The 15901-nt window shown below is 40.9% G+C and overlaps 1 long non-coding RNA gene across 1 annotated transcript; it reads left to right on the top strand.

Moving 5' to 3' along the window:
* The first annotated feature begins 8734 nt into the window (after positions 1-8734).
* LOC122975581 lies at positions 8735-15164 on the top strand. Its single transcript, XR_006400713.1, has 3 exons — positions 8735-9035; positions 13762-13933; positions 14820-15164. It is a non-coding gene; the product is annotated as an uncharacterized LOC122975581 (long non-coding RNA).
* Positions 15165-15901: the final 737 nt, after the last annotated feature.

Here is a 15901-nt window from a genome sequence, read left to right as displayed (position 1 = left end):
GGGTCATCAACACATCACAGAAAATAATTGGACTCCCCCTGCCCTCACTGGAGGACATAGTCAGATCACGCTGCCTCCGTAGTGCCAACAGCCTGAAGGATGTTACACACCCATTTCACCATCTCTTTTCTCTGCTCCCATCTGGAAGGCGCTACCGGGCCTTAAAGGCCTGCACTTCCAGGCTCAAAAATAGTTTTTACCCGAGAGCCATCACTGAATTGAACGCCACAAACACTGCCCCTTTCCCAACATAGCACTACACACCACAGCACTAAAGAACTGAAACACTATAAAATTGGGGGGATAGTGCAATAATTATGAATGTGCAATAACTTATGTACACTTTGTATTTACATCTCATAAATTCAATAGCACTTAATATAATATAACTTACTATCTCGTATTTATTCTTATCATTATTATTATTATTATTATTATTTATTTTATTTTTTCTGCTTTTGTTTGCTGCGTTGTTGCTTGCCTGCAATGACAGTGTGCGTATGTATGGATGAATGTGTGAACTGTTTTCAGGAGCACAGCAAATTTCATAGCACGACTATGCGCAAAGACAATAATGGCATTCTATCCTATTCTATTCTGTCTCTTTCTCTCCCCTCTCCCCTCCCTCTTTCTCTCTCAACCTAACCGGTTAAGGCAGATGGCCGCCCACTTAGAGCCTGGTTCTGTTTGAGGTTTCTTCCCATTAAAGGGGAGTTTGTTCTTGCCACTGTTGCCAAGTGCTTACTCATGGGGGAATATTAGGTCCCTGTAAATTAAAGAGTACAGTCTAGACCTGCTCTATGTGAAAAGTGCCCTGAGATAACTTCTGCTGTGATTTGGCCCTATATAAATAAAACTGACTTGACACTGACTTTTTGTTTAGCCTCAATTAGTGATTTCTCTCCTTTATAGGAGGTGATTAAGTGCATCTTAATTTTTTATATTTCCTATTTATATAATTTTTTCCTGCTTCTTTTATTGTGTAACCCAGGTTGCAAATAGGTTAATAAATATGCATAAACATTAATTGAAAAGCAATAAATATATATATACAGAAATAAATAACTCATGGCGATAAATATCTTACTTAAAATACATTAAAATTATATACTGTTGATTTTATATGTAGGAGTATTAATACTATATTGATTAATTACCTCATTATTGAGGGACTCACCTCCTTTTTAGTTAGGATTTGTTAGTGCCAGGAGGGAGCACTAACCCTTGTTCAATTTAATAACTGAATCAGTCTCATAATTCTAAGTTGTTGTCCCAAACAGTGACCTCTATTTACAGCAGCTCAAAGAAACAACCAAACACTTTTAGGATAAATGAAGACATCTAGTAATAGCTTAACATCTTGAGGATACATGATAAAGCATAAGATAATATACAGAATATGATAAATAAAAAGAAAGTAAAATAAATAAATAAGTAAGGTCTATAAATGGTCATAAAAATAATAAGGAAATTATTCAGCAAGAGTGGCTTGAAGTGTGTGATTCGATGCTTAACGTATTGCAAAGGGGAATGCTAAGGGAAAGCTAATCCAACCTCTATAAATAAATTATTTTAATTTTAATATTATTCAACATCAACCCTTGATCACAAAGCCTTGTTATGCCTTACTGTTGAGGTGTTTCGTCATGGTAGAGGCATCATCTCGGCAAGCTCAGCATTGTTTGATGCAGCATCACCAGTGGTGTTTGGCATTAAAGACCCCGGGTCGGGCTGTGGGCTGTGAGCAGGCCTTCATAGGTGCAGAGATGTTGAATGCTGGTAAGGAATCAAGCCATTTCAGGCAGCTCTGAAAGAGTCTTTAGACCAGCTTCACTCCCAGTTTGCAGTATTTCTCTCAGAAAGCAGGTACAGGTCCAGTTTCGAGCATTGTTCCTCTTCTTCAGGAGTTCAAGTTGAGGGTTTGAGGATTTGAGTTGAGGGCCAAATAAAGTTTAGTCTGACTATGCTCAAATCGTCATATACTTCAAAATAAAATACTGTATGTGTTTACTTCAAAATTAAATTACTATACATGGAAATACAAGACTTAATGTCACTAATAGAACAAAACAAATTAACCTGTTGCCATAAAAGATTAACTACGGATATATTTGGTTGAAAAACAAATAAAAGAGACGTCTTCGAATTTTCTTGAGTTCTTGGAGGCCAGCCTAAAGAGGAATCTCTTTGAGGCTGCTTTCATAAGTTAGGATAAAATGGGAGGAGTTTGGGTGTGTCCTAAAGGTTTTTGCGTCAAATTATTGATGAATATTCAATTTCTTTGTCCTAGGGGCTTTAGGTGTGGCTAGTGCTTTGCAGCCTGTGTCTCCTGAAGTAAAGGAATTTTATGTCTAATTCTGAGTTTTTACATGCAAAAATCACACTTCAGGTCACTTTGGACTAGTATTTCATATTAAAGCTGTAAACACATTCTTTTCATAACGTTCAAGCATTTCATGATATTTTCCGTTTAATAATAGGCCTGCAGCTTGTATCATATTTGTAAAACCATTCAAGAAAACAGTTAAATTTGCATATGTTCCATAATAAGTCAGTTCTTCTAATGACATAACAAGCATTAACCTTCATATTAACACTTCATGATATTTAAGCATACAGCCGTCATTGATTCAATTTTCTCAAACTATTTACACATATAGTTTAAATAAGTTTAATACTATAGTGAAAGGAAATAAAGTTAGGCAACACTTATATGATTGGATTACGTTCAGAAACATATTTAAATATAATATTCAACATAACTCTTACTTCATAATATAAAAGCATTCAATGTGACTATTGTTTAACAACAAAAGAACACTTTAAACTGAAATCCTTCAAACATTATATCTTTACAGTCCTGTTACTTCAGACACTTAAGTCTTTCAATACAGCTACTTATCTAATTTAACTACTAAAATATGATTTTTTATGAAGTTAATAGATCACAAGTTAAACACTTGGGTGATTTTAAAATTTGACTTTGAATTTGACTCTTGTCAATAGAGGGCAGTATTAATACATGTAGTACAAAGGTAATAAATTCAAAGTCCTATATCTCTTCAGTAGATAGTCACACAACTATAAAAGTTACACCATTCTTTTTGTATTTACATGACAAATAACATGATATAAGTTGCATAATGATTAGACATTTAATTTTCATGAATTTCAGGTTCGGCTCAGATTTACTGGTCTATGTTCCATCTTCTTCCATCATCTTCCATCAAGGTGGGAGTTGTTTTTCGCTAGTCCAAGTGGCTCTAGGGTAAGTTTATGCTTTCAGTTCAGGCCATAATTCAAATTGTTGGTCAAAACTGCTTCCTTAGGAGATCTTTCTGAGTATGTTGAGCATCACTGATCAACCCCCACTACAGGGTTACAAAGGTCAGTTTTTCAGGCTGAGGGTCCGCTCTTACCAACTTTGGAATCCAGGCGAGTCTGTCTCTGCCTTATTCTTAGGAATCAAAGATTAGTTAACGCAATTAATGAACAAGCGGCTGTCCTCCTACATATATATGACATGATAAGTTATAAGTGAGGTTACAAAACTGACAATCCCTTATATCATTTTGATTATCTTCTGAGGGTAATCAGAAGATTATCTTTCCATTTACCTTTATGGTCATAGAGACCCTCTAGTGGAGACCCTGGATTTCAATTATCCTGAAGCTGTTGAACCCTGTACAAGAAATACTGAGTTACAGGCCCTACTACTCTCCAGTCCGTTACATATTCCATATGCATGGGGAATGATCCCCTTGCTGTCAAGGTGCGTGGATACTTCTTTAAGACACACCGGCTTGTCCGGTCATGGCCCACGGTTTACCTATAAAGCACCTGTGCTGGCGTGTAATAACTGACAGTTTGATCGAAATGTGTCTCAGAGCAGCCTCAAGCTGAAGAAATAGTCTCTTCACTCAGAGAACCAAGGTTACAATGTAACCAAACGTTCTCTATCTTATCAAGACTATATCTCTACTCCGTTACATATTCCATATGTACGGGGTAACTCTTTAAAGCTATATGTAACTATTCCTCATTAAAATGTCTAAAAACAACTAGACCTGTGTTATATATTTTGTTGAGTTGTGTACATAGATTATCCCAAATGTTTCCAACAATTTTCAAGCCCAGAGAAACCTGTAATTTTAATCAAGGTAACAGACCGTTTCATTTGGTCGCCTGTCAATGGCATCATATCCCTCTACCAAAGAGTATAGTGCACAAGATGCATGCGTCGGCGCTGTGTTTGTCCGCTACAATTGCGTCTACCAAAGAGTAACTTACACACATACAAGATAATACATCGGCATTGTGGTTATTTGACAGAAACTGTTATAAATTGACTTTAATTCAGTTTTAAGCCACATTTTCATGATACATTTTGGTAGTTTTTAAGTATATCTTTTAGCTGGATGAAGGATTCTAGTCGTCAGACGTCTGAATCTTAAGTTATAAGAGAAATAAACTAGGCAAACGTTAGCAGCAGCTCGACTAACAGTCCCTCCAGGAAGTCCGGTGCTCGCCAAACATCATCGGAGAAACACTGATTTTTTAGGTGAAACAGTTCTAATTACTATTTTTACCAATTTTAATCTGTGTGTATGTTTGTTTTTGGAGAGGAGGAGACCTCTGTGGATAATTTGGCTCCCGGTATTAACCTGTTGAACATCTGGATCTGAAGTAATAAGAGAAATAAATAGAGCAAATGTTTTTACCTGGAATCACCAGGTCCGTTTGTTTTGGAGAGGAGGAGATGTCTGTGGATGATTCGGCTCCTGGTAAAAACATCCTGAACGATGTACACTGGAGTAATCCTGTCCCGGAGAAGCCAGTTGTTTAAGAATGAAGACAACAACTCCCATGATCCCACGCTACTTCATACCATCATCACACTCCGTCTTTTGTTATTGTTTTCATTGAGAGACCCCTAGCGGCTGAAATTACATATGGTGTGTTTAAGACACCCTGTGAGGAGACGGTGCAGCCCACAAGCCCAAAATATGTGACAAACCAACCATTTACAAATGTACACTATTCACATACCACCCAGGTCAAGGCCCCACAAGATGCAAAAGGCCAAGCCTGGGAGGCAGGAGGGCCGCTAAGATAAGTACGAAAGTTGCATAGGGGGGAGTTTAGTGTTGGTCGCAGTGGGAAAAATTATGTTAACCAGCATGCTAGGTCTGTTAAACATACAACAACATTTTGTTGGGACGGGTAGGAGTGTGTTTGGTTATTAGTAATAATTCATAAAAAATAAAAAAATAGGCGAGGCCCAGCCATCCACTGAGGAGGCAGACCCAGCACCACCCACTCCCTGAAGGAGGGGCTGGCTGCCACATTCAGGCAGTAGAATCACGCAAAAGTGGACTGAGACAAAGCTGCATCGTATATGGTATCGACAGAAGCTCCCCGCCACAAGGGCCATGAGGTAGTCACACCCCAAGTCAAGTGGGCCCGAACCCAGGATAGGACAGGCACACCCAAGGAGGCATACGCCTGCTGAATTGCTTCCAGAACCCACTGGGACAGCCTAGGGCTCACCAAGGACCTGCCCAAATGATTAGGGTGGAAACAAACTAAGAGCTGGTCAGTCTTTCTGATGGCCTTCGTGTGCCAGATGTACTTCACCAGGGCCTGGACAGGATACAGCAAGGACTGGAGCTGCTCAGCCCCCAGGCCCCTGTCAGGAGAGGAGAGCGACCGCAGCTCAACCGACTGGGACAGGTGGAACTCAGACAGAACTTTAGGCAGGAATGCCAGGTTGGGGCGGAGGATAACCCCTGACCCACCTGGCAGGAATTTGCAGCAGTCACGATGAACCAACAATGCATGAAGCTTGCCGATCCTCCTGGCAGAGGCTACAGCCAGCAGAAATGCTGTTTTAAGGGAAAGTCATTTCAGACCAGCAACCGCAAGGGGCTCAAAGGGGGGATGCTAAAGTGCACCAAGGACCAGGTCCAAGTCCCATGGAGGGACTGAAGGTACAGTCTTGCAAACCGTAAGCCTCTGGGCACCTCTAAGGAAACGGGAAATCAAGGAGCAGCCATCCGCAGTCAAGGAGCACTCACTGACATGGACTGCCTTGACTGCCACCACCATCCCTCACAGGGTAACAGCAGACTTCCCCATCACCAGCTGGGACTGCAAGAACGATATCCTGCGCTGTGGCCAAGTATGGTTCCACCTGGTGAGCCTCACACCAAGCGGAAATGTCAGACATATCTTCCAACGTTACAAAACATGACATGCCTTTTTTATACTGAAGACAGGCTGTGTGTGTGTATGTGTACATGTTGGGTGGATAAGTTTCATCTTGTTTACCAGACTCTTTGGCTATCCCAAATCCTAACGAAGGGTGGGACATTTCTTGACCAAATGTGAGTGGGTGTCTCTGCACTGTATGTGTGTGGTACTTAGCCCCTTTCCCAGTATTCCAGATGTTTCCTGTTTGTTTGGTGGGCTGACATGTTTGGCATCGGTGTAGGTCATGATGATCTGGCTCTCACTCCAGATCATAATGACTTCACCTACACCAGCTTGCACAGGACGGGGGAGCCTTGGCCCCCCGTTTGTTGATATAGGACACTGTGACTGGGCTGTCAGTCGTGACGATGATGTGGTGAGGCCTCAGCCTCAGCAGAAACTGTTAGAGTGCAAGAAGAGCAGCTCTCAGCTCCAGGAAATTTATGTGCTGAGTCAGCCAATGGCCACTCCAGTGGCCGTTGACCCTTCAGCCCTTGTGGACAGTGCCCCAGCCCTCAGGGGACGCATCTGTGAAGACCAGCTGACGATAGACCACCTGTCCCAGAGCGCTCCCCCTGCTATATTGGCTGGAACCCTCCACCTGGAGAGGGCACCGTGAAGTCTCCAAGACCACAACTGTAGTCTGGTGGGACCCCTGTGGAGGCAGACCCAAGCTCAGCAGGCACCGCTGGACAGGTCACATGTGCAGGAGGACGGGAGGGACTACTTGCACGATGGCAGCCATCAGGCCCATGAGACGAAGGCAGAGCCTCCAGTCGACCCAAAAATGCAGATGGAAGAGGCTGAAGCAGGCTGCAAAGGCCTGCTGCCTCTCCGGAGTCAGCATGATAATCACCCTCCTGGAGTCCAGAACTATGCCCAGGAATGTTGTCACCTGGGAAGGCCCAGGGCCCAGATTTGCTCCAAGAGCAGGGCCACATGATAACAGCATTGCTCCTCTGAGGCCATACAGTCCAGCCAATCATCGAGATAATTGAGGATCTTGAGCCCTCACTGCCTCATGGGCACGAGGACAGAGTCCATGCAGAGAGTGAACGTCCAGAAAGCCAGAGATATGCCAAAGGGTAGGACCTGAAACTTGAATATCCTGCCCTCAAAGCCAAACCTCAGGAAGCGCCAGTTCCACTTGCAGGACTACTGCATGTTGAGTGTCGGACACAGTAGTGAAAGTGGCTGACCTCATGACAGGAGGTCTGCAAGAAAACTGTAAGCAGTAGCCATGGATCATGGTGAACTCGACCCACGGCTCTGCCCCCAAAGCCAAACAAGCTGCTCTGCAATGGTTTGTTAACAGGGAGTACTGGCTGGCCTGGGTTCGGGAAATATTGGGGTGGGGGTGGGAGGGCACTTGGTGGACCACTGAGCCTGGGCAGCGGGTCCTCCCCCTCTGCCCTGACGGCGATTGGACTGAGTTCACCGATGAAAAGCCTTCAGCTGGGGCCTGAGGTCCCCCGCTCTCCATGCCATCTGCATCCAGTCCAAACATAGCTGAAGGCTAGCAGACAGTCCTGATCTCCCTTCTGGAGCTGAGACTTGGACAGTCACAGGTGGCATCTAACGACCCAAAAGGATGCCAACGACCTACCAGCAGTCTCTGCCTGCTCTTTCATAGCCAAACAAAGGAATGAGGAAGCTGTCTGAAGCACCATCCATGCCTGAACCCCCAGGACCATCCTGCATTTGGTGGGACAGGTCATGGAGGTAGAGGGACATAATGGCCCCAGTATTTGCCAGACGGGCCTGTGCTGCCAAAGCCCTGTGCAGCTTAGCAAGCAGGCTATCTATCACCCTGCAATTCTTGCTAGGGCAGGAGGTCTTGCCAAGTATGGAGCTGGAGAGAGAAATAAGTGGAGAGAGCACCTGGTCCACCAGATGGAGCAACCCACATGCTTCAAACTGTTTGCACACTAGATGCCAGAAAGAGGTGAGCCAGCCCGCTTCACTCCAAAAAAGCTACAGCGGGCCTCTCTGGTACATGCAGGCAGAATACAACAGTCCATGCATGATTGAGGGTTCTCCCTAAACAATATGGCATGCTGATGCCCCAAATACAGCACACATTTGTCGTGTCCATCTTCCAAAGGCATGGAAACCCCACAACCCACACAGGAGTGCTCTTGGTGGGTAGCCATCTTGACACCCACCACTCTTTGTTTCTCAGGGGGCAGGGACTGGCAAGACCCCAGAAGTCCCAGTCACCACTGTGTTTACCATGAGCCCCATGGGCCACTAGCTCCACTGCTAAAACAGCTAGGCTGGCTTATAACCCGCTTTTCTGTCTTTGATTTATGAAGCATGTTTGGTGATAATACATGTGGAGGGGAAAGAGAGGCGGGATGTTCGCTGGCAGCCAACCCGGCGCTCAACACAGACTACCACTGAGCACGTCAGCCGGCAACAGCTGACAATATGCCAAAGGGGCACACTGGCATCTAACCACCTCAGGATTAGCCTCTGAAGGCAGAGAGATGCCGGCTCACTCTAGTCAAGTGCTTTTTTTTTCATTTGAGCTCAGCATGGAACCCACAAAACACGTCAGCTCACGAAACCACAAGCAATACGCCAGTATGGGGAACCACAGCCACAGTGATCATAAGACCGAGCCCAGCATGGAACCCATTGAGTGCGTTAGCTCATGAACCGCAAGCAATACGCTGGAGCAGGGAACCATTTGACTGGAGGAGAAAAGGAAAACCAGCAGCAAGGGAACAGCAATCCAGGGAGGCTGCCCGTAGACAGATGCTCAACTACAAGTTATGTAGGTAAGTGGATTCACTGTCCTTCACTTCTCATATACTTTCAGAAACACAGACTGTCACACACTGCACGTTGACTCAGGTGGCGATCGAACAATCAGTGATTACATGCCAGCACAGGTCCTTTATAGGTAAACCATGGGGCATGACTGGGCAAGCTGGTGTGTCTTAAAGAAGTATCCATGTACCTTGACAGCAGGGGGATCATTCCCCGTACATATGGAATATGTAACAGAGTGGAAAGACAATCTCGATATGATAGAGAACAACCAACAAACTACCACCAACCTGTGCTGCGTGGGTGTTTAAAACAAATGAACCCTCCATGCTGAAGCTTTCAGGCAGACTGGAGCCACTTTCATGAGACAGATGAATTAATCAGAGTTCAGAGGACCATACCATATATAACATGTGTGGCATCAAATAATAATCTGATAGACAAAATACAACTCAGTATGTAGCAAAAACTCCTCAGGGGAGCAGAAGTTTTTTAAATTGACATTAGTGCTGTTTTAACTGTCCAGTTTATATAGTGTTGCTGTTTTACATTACAGTAATGTTAATGTAGCTTGATAGATTGGATGCTTGATTCCTGATGCAGGTGATGGAGAGACAAAACTGTAAGGAACTTACACCTGTATCTAGATGAATTACTATTCTGGTAAATATTTTTGAAGGCACAATATGATTGCAAAATGCCCAAATGCAAATCCAAATGTTAACTAAAGGGCAACTCCACTAACAAAAGACAAAGCACAAGATTGAAATTTGCTATAAATGATTTACAGATCTTTTAATACAGACACTAACACTACACAACAACTCTATTAATATGATGTTTTCTTAAGCTGTTAAAAGGTTGTTGACCTCAGTAACCGTACTTTAACAAAATAGGTGAGATGCCTGTGAAAAAAAAACTGAGTAAATCTTTAAATACTTATTTTCCCATTTCTGACAAAAAGCTTGTTAGGATACAACCATGCATTTTGTAAGGTGTATAGCGGGGACTTTAGTGTTGGTCGCAGTAATCAGTGTCATATAGCATATAGTGGCATATCACATCACCAGATGATACATTTTTAATAAAGAGCCTCTTTGTCAATGTACGAGTGGATGACAAATTAAAGCAAAATTTCAAGTTCAAGTTTATTTAGAGCCCAAAAAATCATCACACATCTGTATCACTCTACTTGACAACAGCATCAAATCAAGGAGTTACAATCCTTGAATTAGTTTAATGCAAATTAAGTTCACCTACGTTGAATTCTTTGATGAGACGTTCCCCATGTTCTCCAAAGTATTCTATAAGGCACTGAAGGACAACTTCTCTAGTCTTCTCAACAGAGGAACACGCTGAGTCCTGGAGAGGAATACAACAACAGATAAATCAATCACAAAAAAAATCACTGTGGATGTTTCTCTTATTTAGAAATGTAAACACATAGCAACAAATTCTGTTTTTGTACAACATGGATCCTATTTTTGTGGTTTTGGTCATCATGCCTATCAATGCTGATAGTATTTTACTCACCTACTTGTCAAAAATACATTATTTTAAATGCATGAGTCACTAGTTTTTCTTTTCATGTATTCAATATTGCCCCACTGAGGCTGGTTGCTTTTGTTGATTTAAGCAAATAAAAGCCCAGGCTAATAATTGTTTAAAAGTTTACAGTAATATATTACTACATAGCTATGTTGAATACTCAATTCTAATTGGTCAATTAAGGCATTCTGCGGTGGGTTATTTCTGAATAACTGACCTTTGTCAAGGCTGTTGTCAAGTTACAACCTCATCACTGTTTGTGTTTGTTCCAAATTAATGCACTTCAGTCTTCAGTCTTGCTGCTGTGTGTCGTAAGGCAATATTAGCAAGCTAGCTACAGCTACAGAAATAAGTCAGTTTAGAAAATCATGGAAAAATCTGTTGTTGATATATATTGAGTCCCCATGGCCCACAAAAAAAGTTTAATTTTGGGCCTTGGAACATGGACTACAAGCACTTTTCCTCCTTTGTGCTCTTAATGTGAATCAGCTCACAGTTTTATATCATATCATAATTGATAGGCACGATGGCCAAACTATGCAAATAAGACCAAGGGTGTAAAAAAATAAAATAAAAACATAAATAATAATTTTCTCTTTAGATGAATAGGCTACATGAAATTGAGGTTGCACACCAACACTGTAGTGCATGCGTCTCATTGCTTCCACTCTTGTAAAAATTACATTTTAAATAGGATGTCCTTATTCATGTTATTTAGAAATCTTACATAACAAAGCTACATCAGCTACTAAAGTATTGTACCTCCAGCAGTTCCATTATGATCTTAAGTCTTTGTCCAAATGCTCCACCTTTTGCACAGAATAGTGCCCGTAGGTTGGGGTGTAAAGGTCCAATGCAGATATAAATTTAGGCTCCAGATGCACAGTGGTTATTAACATACACTGCTTTATCATCTATTTTACTCTAAATGGGGCCACAATTTACAAAATGAGCATCATGATGCACACTAAGAAAAGATACACCATATCTACTCCATAAAATTGAGGCAACAGGTTACAAGCAATATTATTAATGAAATATAACTATCTATAGGTATCACATTGTTGTCTTTTTTATTTGATAAATGTGGGTGCTGATACTAAAAAAAAAAGCAAAACAACAGTGTGTGCAATGGGAAAGTAATGTTATTGGTGTATGCCCAAACACCCTGTATGACCAGTAACACCTCTACACAGAGCAACATGTTTTGCTCAGCCCAAATCCTCCCCTGCCATCCAGCCTAACAACTTTTCTGGCGGGGACTCTGCTGCTGGCTTAACAACAATGCCCCTCCATTTCCATGTTTGTACATTTTATACAGAACAGTGAGGCAGAATAACGGCACCACATTCCCGCCTTGAACAGGCTGTGTAAAAGGGGCTATAGTCTCTTCAGTAGCCTAGTGTGACAAGCTAATCTACAAGGCAGCCTTGCGACACACATAGACCTCGACACACTTCTCCCTTAAATAACAGATTTTTGCATGAAAAGGAATAAAATTTCAGCGCTAAAATGTTCCGACAAAGTTCTGACACAGAGAGGAAGTCAAACCGAAGGACGTACGGCAGTGCAGTTCAGAAAATATGCTCGCTATACTTCAGATGACAACCCCCAACATTTCCCTTTAGCAAAAGGTTTCTAACCTTAACATGAAACCTAATATACTTATTTACACATATATCATCACACATATCAACTACACTTAAGGAACATATGAAGCATGATAGCGGAAATGCTAATTTTCTGTTGAGTCTCTCTCTCTGTGGTCGCTCATTTTGTGTTGTAATATAAACTTAGTATAAAAAGTAAGGACATTTATGTTTGGTAGATTATTTCTTTGTTGTAACAATGCTTCTTGGCAATAAATCTTATACCGTTGGAGAGCCTGTTTATTTCCCTTTTAAAAGTATGTGGGTTGCGCCCATGAAAAATATGTCAAATCCTCTCTGCCAATGCCAAACAGCTTACTCTGCCATTGACTCTTGTTTGGTGTTTGACACTTTTTATCTTGTGTTTCCAGAGGTATGTGTTTTTGCATACACATAAGAATTTGTAAATATGTCATATTTCTTAAAAAGAGTTTGACCTTTAATATTTTCCCTGAAAGCGCAGCGAGCTTCAGTTTAATTCAAACTGTTAATATGTATATTTTTTAACGTTTTGTCCTCATTACAGAAACACTAGCTAACTGCTAAAGTATGATAAGGTTGGCTGACATTGACTGCTGTTAGCCAATGGTTTGATTAATGGTTTAATAATGTGTGTTTGTATTGATTACTGACGGTGGTTGATCAGACTAATTATCAGCCTAATGTATTCAGTTTCCAGTATATCAGTATGCAGTAAATGGTTGCCCTTTGTGTGCATGTTTTTAAACTACTTTCCTAATTAAACATGATGTGCTTGATGGTGTTATTAATGACTCCTGATTAAACCTTAAAGCTCAGCATTCTCGTTTCCCTCTAGCTTCCCTTTTTATGTCATATTAATATTTATTTACCCAGAAAAAGCTAATATTTCTCTGTATAATATGACCTCCTCTTTCTGTCAGCTGCTGCGCGTCTGCAGTGTATTTACTGTTTTTGTTTTTTTTTAATTGGAGGTATTTGTTGTGATTTGACAACTTCCTTCTTACAAGGATCACACAAATGAATAGATGTTTTTGTAGTTGGCCACATTTATGTCATGCAGATTAAAGTTATATCAAAGAACAATATTAGGCAATCTTACAGTAGCTCAGTTATTGGCTATGTATGAAATCAAATAGCAGCAACATGATTCCATAGACATCCAGGAATTGAGGTAAGCTAAGGGGATTTGCCTTTTTCTGAGCTTTGTGCGAATTATGGCCGATAGTCTGACACTGAAAACCCCACAATATGGATTAAAAAACAATAACATTTTAAAAAATTACATAAATAAAAATAATAGATTAATAGATGACATTTATCAGCTGCAGCCCTAATCATAATTATAAGCAATGATCCTAGAATTATAATATTTACATGATTTTTAGTTGCCTGTGGGTTGGAACAAAGGCTTTGGGATAAAGTCAATATTTCAGACTCTAAAGCAAAGGTAAGCAAGTACTAATCTTGGTGGGGGGTGTTATGTTAGTGGTAAGGATGTGTCTTGATAATATTTCTTATTATGATAATCATTTGTTTCAGTGCATTATAATTTCAGAGAAAAGTCATGAAAAAGCTTGTGGGAATCTGTGAGGTTGTGTGCCTAGAAGAAACATCATGGAAATGCAGGAAAGTGCAAAGACTCAAAGATTCCTGCATGGGCTTCAACAGTTGAGGCACTAAACCTCCTTGACAAATCTCTTGACTCCCTGGAGGAAAAGCAGAAACTGGTAAGATCATGCCTGTAGTAGGGATGTGCATCTCCATCACTGAGGCAGATGCAATACACGTCAATGCATTGCCAACAATCCATACATTAAAGATACATATGAAGCAACTACCGAGGCGACACAATATGATTCACCTCTATTGCGATGCAGTGCAATTTGACACGATTTGATTCAACGCGTTGCAATCCCATGCACTAGAATGATGCTATGAAATTCAATATGGTGCAGAGAGTTTGATTTTATTACTTAAGCATACAGAACATCATAAATTAACTAAAAAAGTTCAATTTTTACTTTACATATTTGTTTCTCTAGTACTGCAACTCAGTAACCATCTCATTTCTGCTGTTTCTTTTTTTACCTCTAAAAAAATGCTTGAACCTTTCACAAACAGGCCTTTTCACAAGTGCTTTGTAGTGTAGTGTTCTCTGTCGACAGTTTACATGCATATGCTACGTGACCCAATAGAGCACAAGTTCCACCTGCAGCGCACCATGTAGCTGTAGCACTTGAGAAATCAATATGAATATCATATTATTGGTCACAAACTATTTACACATTTCTAAAGCCATAGGGCCCCTAATAATAATTATATATAAGTAAATCAGATTTTACCAATGCAAAGTTGTTAGAAAGGATTCATTAGGAGTCATACAAAATTATATCCAGAGCACACTTTTGTAATTGCATTTTGAACATTTATGATAGTGCACCGATGTGAATTGATGAATCTTCCCATCCCTAACCTGTAATCATACCAACATAATGCAACTTTTCTCTAATGTGCAATATTTCAATCCCAGTGTGACTTGCAACAGTCATGGGAATACACTGAACACTTGTTAACTTTTTTGGTGAAACTGAAATATTTTTCCTCTAATTTCAGATCAATGGCTTGTCCACGGTGGGAGGAGTCCACTTGAAGGACAATTTGAATGGAAATTGAGTAGAATTTACATTGTATAGGGGATTCAGCAATTGCGACTGGGCTAACTGGAAGCCTTCCTCAACAAACTGATGGAGTACCTTCACTGACATTTCCACTTCGACAAAACAAGCATCTTGCTGAGGATCTCTATCACAATGTGCATAGTTTGTCATAAAACTACGATTACCTATTTTTATTAACTAGACTTTAAGGGTTAGTTTGTGTTGTAACTTCTGGATAAATGATACCGGGCATAGATGACAGGCAGCAAGCACCATGCTCAGAGAGCTGAGCAGCAGTCCCCAGCAGCAGAGCCAAGCAGCAGTGCAAGCAAACTGGAGCAGCAAACAAAACATATTTAAACCACAAACCCATATGCCCCTTCAAAATTTCTTTATCCAGTAAAGTCTATGCCTCTTATTTTCATGGCATTAATGTGCTCTCAGACCATTCATTCCTTTGGTACTATTTTGTTTTGTTTGTTTGTTTTGTTACTCACTAAGCACTTGCGCATATCCCACAAATCAACTGACCTGTGCCAACAGAATCTGTGGTCTGAGAGCACTGTAAAACCACGAAAATGAGGGACATTTTCGCATATACACTTTAGTGGATATTCAAATTTTGAAGGGGCCTATGTGTTTGTGGTCCATAACCTTTTTTTTTTTTTTTTTACTGCCCCCGTTTGCTTGTCCTGATACTTAGTTCTGCTGCCGGGACTGCTACTCAGCTTTCTGAACAGGGCGCTCACTGCCTGTCAACTACACCAGGTAATGTAACATCTATCCATAAGTTAGTCATACCACCCCATGTCAAAAAAACAGAAATAACTTGTTAAATACAAGAGCCATTAAGTTATTATTATCACTTCTAACAGCACGGTGATATTGGAGAATGTGTACGGCTGTTGCCTTGGCAAGGGGGACCGCCAAGAAATACACAGATATGCCATGAACCAAAGACCTATGCCGGTTTTACTAAATTTAATTTATATGGGCGTTTCACTTATATTTATTTTCCCTGTGTAGTGAATCGTAACA

The sequence above is a fragment of the Thunnus albacares genome, chromosome 23, assembly GCF_914725855.1.
Source record: "Thunnus albacares chromosome 23, fThuAlb1.1, whole genome shotgun sequence".
Lineage (NCBI taxonomy): Eukaryota > Metazoa > Chordata > Actinopteri > Scombriformes > Scombridae > Thunnus > Thunnus albacares.
The sequence above is the reverse complement of the archived record's forward strand: the minus strand, read 5'-3'. Positions and strand labels throughout refer to the sequence as shown.